Raw genomic sequence first — 9,065 nt, 5'->3', positions numbered from 1 at the left:
ATGTCCATGATTGCGTCTACCTTTGTAGGGTCAACCTCAATACCTTTGCTTGAGACAATGTATCCTAGAAGCTTCTCGGAGGTCACTCCAAAGACACATTTCTTTGGGTTGAGTCGAACATGGTATTGTTCTAGTCTATCAAAGATTTTATCTAAGATGTGGAGATGCCCTTCTCTGGTGAGTGATTTTTCTAGTAAGTCATCAACATAATCTTCCATCATAGTATGCATCATGTCATGGAAGATGGTGGTCATTGCTCGTTGATAGGTCACTCCTGCATTCTTTAGACCAAAAGGCATTACATTCTAGCAATATGTGCCCCATGGACAGGTGAAGGCTGTCTTATGTTGATCTTTCGGTGTGATCTTTATCTAATTGTATCCTGAAAAGCCATCCATGAGTGAAAGCATGGCATGTCCTGCTGTCAGATCCACTATGATGTTGATATTTGGAAGGGGGAACTCATCCTTAAGATAGGCTTTATTCAGATCTCTAAAGTTAGTACAAATGTGGATGCCCCCTTTTGGTTTTCTGATAGGCACAATATTGGAGATCCATTCTGCATAATCAATTGGTCTAATGAAACCAACATCTAGGAGTTTCTTAAGTTCTGTTTTAACTAGTACTACAATCTGAGGATGCATCTTGCGAAGCTTGTGCTTGATAGGTTTGGCTCCTTCTGCGATGGTGAGGTGATGCATGACTAAATCAGGATCAAGCCCAGGCATGTCTGCATATGACCATGCAAAGTTGATCTGACGCTTCTGGAAGAACTCTATAAATTTAGGTTGTTCCTCTAGAGTGAGAAGAGATGCCATATGTATGAGATGAGAATTTTCAGGAGTCCCCACATTGTATTCTTTGGTTTCCTTGATGAGAATCATTGATCATTCCTATTGTGCATTAGCAGGGAGAATGTCAAACCCTTCATCCTCAGGCGCCTCAGAGAGGTTTTCACCATTGGATACACTCTTTCTTTTTACTTTTGTTGGATCAAACAGTACCACAATGTGGTTTTCACTGGAAGATCTATGTTTTATTGTTATATTTTTGTAGCTGAAAGGTTTGGCATCCACCCTGAAGTATGCTGTGCTATTAAGTTCAATGGCGAATCTAGCTTTGTGATCCCCGCTTGGTAGGTTATCTCTTAATTCCAAAAAGTCAATGATGGCCTCATCATTTTGGAAGAAGTCAAGACATGGGGGATTTGGTTGGTTCCATTCGATGAGTTCAGGGTGGATAATGGGCATTACTTCATCGATTAAGTTAACTGCGTTAGATGTATCAGTGAGGGTTAAGACATTATGGTGAAGGTCGTTAATGGTACTCTCCTTGTCAGAATCAGGCGTAGGATGAGACGTAGGGTCTGTGGAAAATGTTTCCAGTTTAGGAACCCAAGTGGTCTTTATCTGTGCTTCTCCATAAATAGGGATGTCTTTGCATGGCGGAGGTAGTGATGCATCTTCCTCATCTGAAGTGTTAAGCTATACAGAATCAAATTCCCACTCATGTGAGTTGGTCTCTGAGTCACTTTCCAGCATCCGATTACTATACCATACTAGGATGTCTTTTGACTTAAATACTGCAGGTGTGATTGGTTGATGTACCTTTGTAGTGATCGGTGCTATAGGAAGGTTGATGGGGATACAAGAATATGGTATAGGGAGTATTGGCAGTGTTGACTCAGTGGCTTCTGCTAGAACTGCTGGTGCCATAGATGCTGCTGCGAGTTCTGATATAGTTGTTGCTGCTAATGGTGTTGCTGATGGGATTACTAGTTTGTTTGGTGAGATGATGGGCATTGGTGATGGTGGTGTTGGGGTTTTGAGCCTCGATGGGGTAGTTGGGATGGTGCTTGAGGCTGCTTTGATAATGAAAGGTGTCCTTTTTGCAGTAGGCTGACAAAATGGTTTGCTGGGTTTTCCTTTGAATTTGAGTTTAGGAAAGATCTCTTTTTCAAAGCCTAGGCCTATATTACCTTTGGGCTTTAATTCTGACAGCAGAGGTTCATGTCATCCTTTTTTGCAATATCCCAAAGCACTCTGACCATCATACCCCATTCTTTGCATAATGAGGAGACCTTTGCCATACTGATATGTAGGAAGTTTAAATTTCGGTATATCAGTGGTGATGGGATCTTTATAGATCCATTCCGCTAAGTCCTCATCTTGGGTTTCTTCTTCTTGACCCTTTCCAAGGATGAAAGGCATCAAAGCACATGCGGGCATGATTAGTGGTTGCTATAATAATTGTTGTGGTTTACCATGTGTTCTAGGAGAAGTGGGCATTTTTCCCACACAAAAGAGTTGACTCAAGTTGTATTCCCTAGGACCTTCCTCTACTATTTTCATTTTAAGCTTTTCTTGCTTTGGTATAGTGGTGTTCGAATTGGGAAGAGAGGCGAGACTTATATATGATGTGGAGGAAATGGCTTCTCTATTATTAGGAATGGTAATCTCTGGTTGATGGCTGATATTATGGCAATACGTAAAGGGATTTGCATCGCCCAAGATTGTGATCTCTACACCATTATGTGGGAACTTGATACATTGATGGTAGGTAGATGGAACGGCTTGCATGACATGTATCCAAGGCCTTCCTAACAATAGATTGTATGGCAGAGGAAGGTCTAGAACCTGACAGATGATGTGCTTTACCACAGGGCCCACTCGGATTGGTAGTACCACAACTCCTTTGGATGAATGCTCTGCATCGTCATAGGCTTTGATTGTGATCTTCTTACGAGGATCCACTGATTCTACCACATATCCCAATGTTGTGACCAACTGTAGCGTACAAATGTTCAAGCCTGCTCCATTATCTATCAAGACTTGCTTGATCCTATGCCGGTTAATAAATCCTTTGATGTGGAGTGAGGCGTTATGAGGTTGCTGGAAGGAAGAGTTGTCAATTTCAGAAAAAGTGAGACAAGGTGATGACTTTAGACTTCCAACCATGGCTTGAAATTGGTTTGTGTTCAGATTTGCAGGGACTGACGCCTCTTGGAGTGCTTGATCCAAGATAGTTTTATGAGAGGGCGATAGGCGTAATAGCTCTAAAATGGATATAAGCATAGGCGTTTTGTCTAATTGTTCCACAAGATTGTACTATTTTGGGATGGAGGTGGTGCCTTGTGGAGCTGCCTTTATGGTAACCTTACCACGACGTGTAACAACATTGCAATTTGAGTTGGGATTTGTGAAGGTTATAGTTGCAACTTGTTCACTGGCATCATACAGATGATTTACAGTGTAATTATATGTAGCCTATGTATAATCAGTGGTATCAGTGCCTCACCTGGAAGTGGAAGGACCCCTTTGATCTTGTGATGGAAGTGGATTTTTGAACATCAGATGATCATTATTTGTTGTTTTTGGGTCATGTCCTTCAATTTCAATTTCTCCTCGGTCAATAAGATCCTGAATAAGATCTTTTAATCAGTGACAATTACTTGTCTTGTGTCCTCTTCCTTGGTGGAAATCATAGTGTTCAGTATCTCTCCACCATGCAGGTTTGACCTGAGGTTCATAGTTTGATGTTTTTGGTAGAGTGACCAAACTTTGAGAAATGAGTTGTCGCAATACTGTTTCAATGGGTTCCCCTAAGGGAGTGTATGTGCATTTTTGTTTTTGCTGACGAGGTCTTGGTTCATCGTGAGATGTAATGCGACCTTTATTGGTAGGAACATTTGTGTTATTCTGAGGTGGAGGATTCTGTCCTGCAAACCGAACCACAGGTTGTGCATTTTGTATAGTCCTGGCATCCACAACCCCATCATTGACGATATTCTTTTTTTTGTTCCAGAAGCTTGGTTTATCACTATTGAAGTGTGGGTGAGGACCATCCTTTGGTTCATTATAGATTTTGATGAGTCCTTTCTTGATGAGGGCCCGCTCACATTTCAAACCCTTGGTGATCATATCATTAAAAGAGTTTGTGTCTTTGACATCCAAGTGAAATTCCATTTCTTCATTTAAGTTGGAAATGAATATTTCCACTAGTTCTCGTTCAAGTAACTGAAGAGAACATTTGCTAGACATTTGATGCCATCGTTGCAGGAATAATGAGAATAGTTCACCTGGTTTTTGTTTAGTGTTGCACAGATCGGCCATGGTGATGTCACGTTCAATGTTATGAGAGTAATGAGCTAGGAACTTCTGGATGAGTTCCTCAAATGTTCTAATGCCACCTGATAGTTGGGAAAACCATGATGTGGTTGTTCCTCCCAAGCTTTTGGGAAAAAGGTGCATTAGGTAGGTGTCTTCATATGCCACTTCGAGACAAGCGAAATGAAATTCTCTAACATGATCGCGGGGATCCCCCTTTCCTCTATATTTTTTGAATTTGGGTGTTTCGAATCCTCATGGAAAGGGTGGCATATAAAGATTTTGATCAAAAGGATAGGGACAAATGTCATTGAGTGAGAATTGGTTAGTCTTGACACCACTATGAAGTTGTTGGGCGAGATTCTCGACTTGTTGCCACAACATCTCCATTTCATTTGGAGGAGGAGGTGGTGGGTTACCTCGAGGAATGTTATATCTGATGGGATCTCTACCTCTTTCCTCTTCATGGTGACTTTGTCTTTCTGATGCTTGTCTTAATTAGGCAAGATCAAAGTCAGAGGGGAGTTTTTCTCCTTCTTGAGTGAGTTTAAAGAAGTGAGCATCCGCATTGCTCCTGAGTATTTCGTCAAAAAGTCTGTTAAAGAGAGGGTTATGCTGGGCCCTTTCTATCGTTGCAGGAGTAGAAGTACTTGGGTTTTCATCATTCGCATTTCTTCCAAGTTCTTCTTGAAATTCATTGAGATTTTCCTCTTCTTCTTCTTCCATTTCTATTTCTCGTTGCCTTGACTGTGATCGGGTTTGAGCCATTTTGCTTATGAGTCTTTGTTGAAGTTGAGTGATGAGTTTTTGATGAAATGAGAGATTGATGGTTGGTGAATTGTGTTGCATGTGGATCTCTAGCACTTTTAAGGTAGATGTAACCGAAATTCCTTCTTTGAATTGCTTGTTTGTTTTGATAAGCTTTGATGTGATACGGTGTAGAGAAATCTGAGATGTGTTACAGATTTGAACTACCTTCATGAACTAGTTTTAACCTGCGTAGATGTGTCTCTTAGGATGAGCTTATCCTAGATGTAGAAACAATCTAAAAAGTGATGTGATGTGTTTGATTCAAGCAATATCTAAAAGAGAACTTGGGACAAGAACCTTTTAATGTTTTGAGAGTTGGGATGGATTGATGATGAAGTGATGTTGTATGAGTAAGATAATGGGTGAAATGTTTTCAACTTCAATAAAAACTTTGTGTCACAAATGGGATAAACTCTACCTCTTCTCTTTCAGGTGTTGGTGGTATTTCTCGAGCTGTGTTGTATGTGATACAGACGTTTGGGAAAAATTTGGGATTAATCTTACCTCCTTAGTTTTTGTGATAACTCAGAGCTCTATATTGCATAAAAGCTCTATGGTTCAATGATTCTAAATCAAATTCGTTTGTTTTGCCTTGAAGGTAGAGGTGCATGTGACGCAGAAAAACTCTATGGGAGACAAAGATTTGTCTATTTATATAGAAGAATTTCCTCCTTTTGATCAAAGCCTTTGAGCTTAATGGTCTTCTTTTCAAGTTGATATTCTAATGGCGCTTCTTCTTTCGCAAGATGTGAAGAATGGTCATAAAGTTTTGATACTTTTGTTGTTTGCACTTTGTTTTTGATGTGTTTGGTTGGATGAATACTTTGTTTTTGGGAGTGATTTTCTAATTTTTCTTTTACAAGAAAACAAAGCAAGCACACAAACACAAGAATGTTGCCCCCAAAGGCACAAATGAGTATGGGTCTAGATCAACCCAATCCTTGGACTTGTATATGACCCTTCCTTTAGATGTATTTTTAAGGTGTATTTCCAAAGCCTGAAGCCGGCTCAATTTGCACTTGGTCTTGACTAAAAATGAACACACTTCAAACACTTTTTATCCCTAAGGTCAAATGGCCAGTTGTGATAAATTTAGCCCACATCTTGATATTTCTTCGACTTTGGTACTACATACCTCATGAATCCCACCTTGGCAAGTAAGGATGTGATATACTAAGTCTTGCACGAGCATAACAAATAGATGATCCCTATAATGGGGGAGTCACCACTTTTATCAAGCCACAAGTAACTTTTCAAAAAGCTATGTTTCTACTCAAGGAAATATGTATGGTGAGTATCTTGGGAGCAAAACCATCTATGCTCTTGCACTAAATTATATCGCAAATATCCTCAATCAATAGAATGAGTGGGCTACTACTTAAAGGTGTTTAGTCATGTTCGATGTTTTTGGACATAAGTTCATTCTGCAGTGACTCACTTAAGAGCCTTGTAACTAGTGGTGGGGCCTATATGTCCTTTCGACCAGTTACACTGTAGGAACAACTATACCCAAAGCTACAGCTTTCGCTCTCACCTGATTTCTATAGCGGCTCGAAGGATTTACCGCACGAGGTCATTCCCAAGAGTGATGTGTCTCTTGGCAGGCCTCTCTTAAAAAGATAAAATTTTGAGTGTTACTAACACTTTTCTCTTGCACCTAGGACCACGAAAGCCAAGGGAGAGGATAGTGTGTGTTAGAAGTAGGACCACTCGACCGACTTTTTGCACAAGTGTGCCAAGCATGAAAAACACTTGTTCTTTTTAATTTGCCATTGCAATGTGATCTAACTATTTGGAGATGTTGCTCCAACAGTCATGGTGTTCTTTTTAACTTCAATGGCAAAATGTGTTGTAATCTAGAAATTGGAAATCCTGGTCAACTGAATTTGAAGCACGTATAAAGAAAAATCGCTTTGCAAAAAAAAAAAAAATTTTAAACAAGTTGATTGTGTATTTTATGTGCACCAAAAATAGAAGTGTGGATTTTAAATTCTTTTGATGCAAGAAAAATAGAAGTGTTGATTTTAAGCCCCAAATGAAGTGTGTTTCCTAACTTGCAAGAAAACAAATGTTTGTTTTGTTCAGTTTTAATGCACCAAAAAAACAAGTGGCCCTAACTAGAAAGCAAGGAAAGTTTGTTTGTTCAAGTTTTTAAAGAACCAAAATAAAGTTTGTGATTTTTTTAAGGGTGAGTTTTAAACCTGCACAAACAACAACCGGTTAGTAAAATCCATGTCTAAGGGGGGCTTCCACGAGCCTAAAAACTTTCACTTTTTCAGTTACAAGGTCCTTTGTACAACGTTCTGTTACAATAGTGCTAGTCTGTGTTTGAACAGAGGTGCTATTTAACACAAACGTGCTAAAAGAAAAGGAAAGACAGAGAAGGCAAAAGTGCTGAAATAGGGTGAATAGCACCAAAACAATGTCAAACATGCCAAAAAAATGTCCAAAGCACTAAACTTGATACAATAGCGCTATTGTAAGAACAATAGCGCTAGAACAACAAGTATCAATAGTGCAAGAATGAGTTCAATAGCGCTAAAGCACAACCTGTGTGACAATTTCAACATTCAAACATGTTATTGGTTTAAAAAAAATGATCTTTTTGGTGTTTGGATTCACGTCGAGTTCACCAAATGATGCACTGTTAAATGGACAAGGTTAGCAAATGACAAACAACACAAGACACAAGAAAATCATTAGTGTTAGTCAATCAAAAACTAATCTAAATAGGCATATCAAAAGAGATACTAAAATCATGCTAATATATCTAACAAATGAAACAAAGATAATAAGACATCTCCAAATGCCTCTTAGCATGCTCTTAGCTCCTTCTCCCTTGTTCCTCTCCTCTCCAAGTTCCAAAATAGTGTAGCTCTTAGCAACTTTTTGAACTATGGATGCTTATGGAGGATTGAGATTTTAGTATTGTGCTCCAAATGTCAAATGAAAATCTAACATACTAGATGCTATTGAAATGATTGATTTTAACCAAAATAACAAGATTTTAGTTTTCTATGCTAAATGCTCTCTAAAATGCCTATAGATTAAATGCATACAAGTTTTCAGGATCTGGATTATGAAGAAATGGGCTCTATTTATAGGGAAAATGGAGCAATCGATGGTTGAGATTGAGCAATCTCAACAAGGGTTAGGATTGAATGATTTCAAATCCATGTGAGGGCTTTCAACCCAATCCCAGGATGACAAGTGTTAATGTGAGATAGGTTGAGAGGAGAGGGAATAAACATTAAATGCTTGATATGACCTTGGGAGTTAAAGTCAAGGTTAGTTGAATGAATAAACTCTTTATTCAAAGAATAAAGCTTTTATCCAATGGATAAACTCTTGTGCAAATGTAAAAAGGATAAATATGGTCAAAACAATAAATGTTTGGGGAGACAAGTTTGAAATAACCATAAATGGTTATGTAAGAGCCATAAATGGTCATGTAAGAGCCATTAGTGGTCTTGGAAGACTTTGGGGTTTAATTTGTTGAACACACAAAGCATTAAATGCTTTTCAAAGACTTTTGAAGTCTTTGAGAAGTGACTTCATTTTGCTTAGGAATGTGACAATAATTAGGGGATGGATTAGGCTAATTAGGAAGGGGTTAGAAGAATCTAGAAGGGGATTAGATTTTGCAAGTGGATTTGGTGGGTGAGGGAAAATAGGATTTTATTAAAATAAAAATTCATTTATTTCAATAAATGTGTGCAAGTTGCATTTGCAGAAAAATGCAAATGGGGGGGATAATGATTTAAATAAATGCTTAATTATTTAATTTATTTAAAAGAGGAAAAGGGGGATTTAATTAAATAAATAGATTTTATTCATTTAATTGATTGTGAATTTGGTTTAATGAATTAATTAAAATAAATTGAATAATTTATTTAATTAATAGGAGAATGTTTGGAGATGAATTAATTAAATATTAATTTAATTAACTCATGGCTAGTGTATTTTTAATGAAATAAATAGCGAATATTTATTTAATTAAGCTGGATAGATTTGTGTGACTACAAGTTCCATCTCATTTTCCATGTCCTTATCCTACCAATGTCTTCTGTTGATAATGTCAACAAAAAAGAAAAAAAAAGTGAGAAAAAAGAAAAAAAGAAAAAAAAAGTAAAGCAAAAATAATTCGTC

Source organism: Cryptomeria japonica, chromosome 10, assembly GCF_030272615.1.
Source record: "Cryptomeria japonica chromosome 10, Sugi_1.0, whole genome shotgun sequence".
NCBI classification, from domain to species: Eukaryota; Viridiplantae; Streptophyta; class Pinopsida; order Cupressales; family Cupressaceae; genus Cryptomeria; species Cryptomeria japonica.
Note: the sequence above shows the minus strand (reverse complement) of the source record.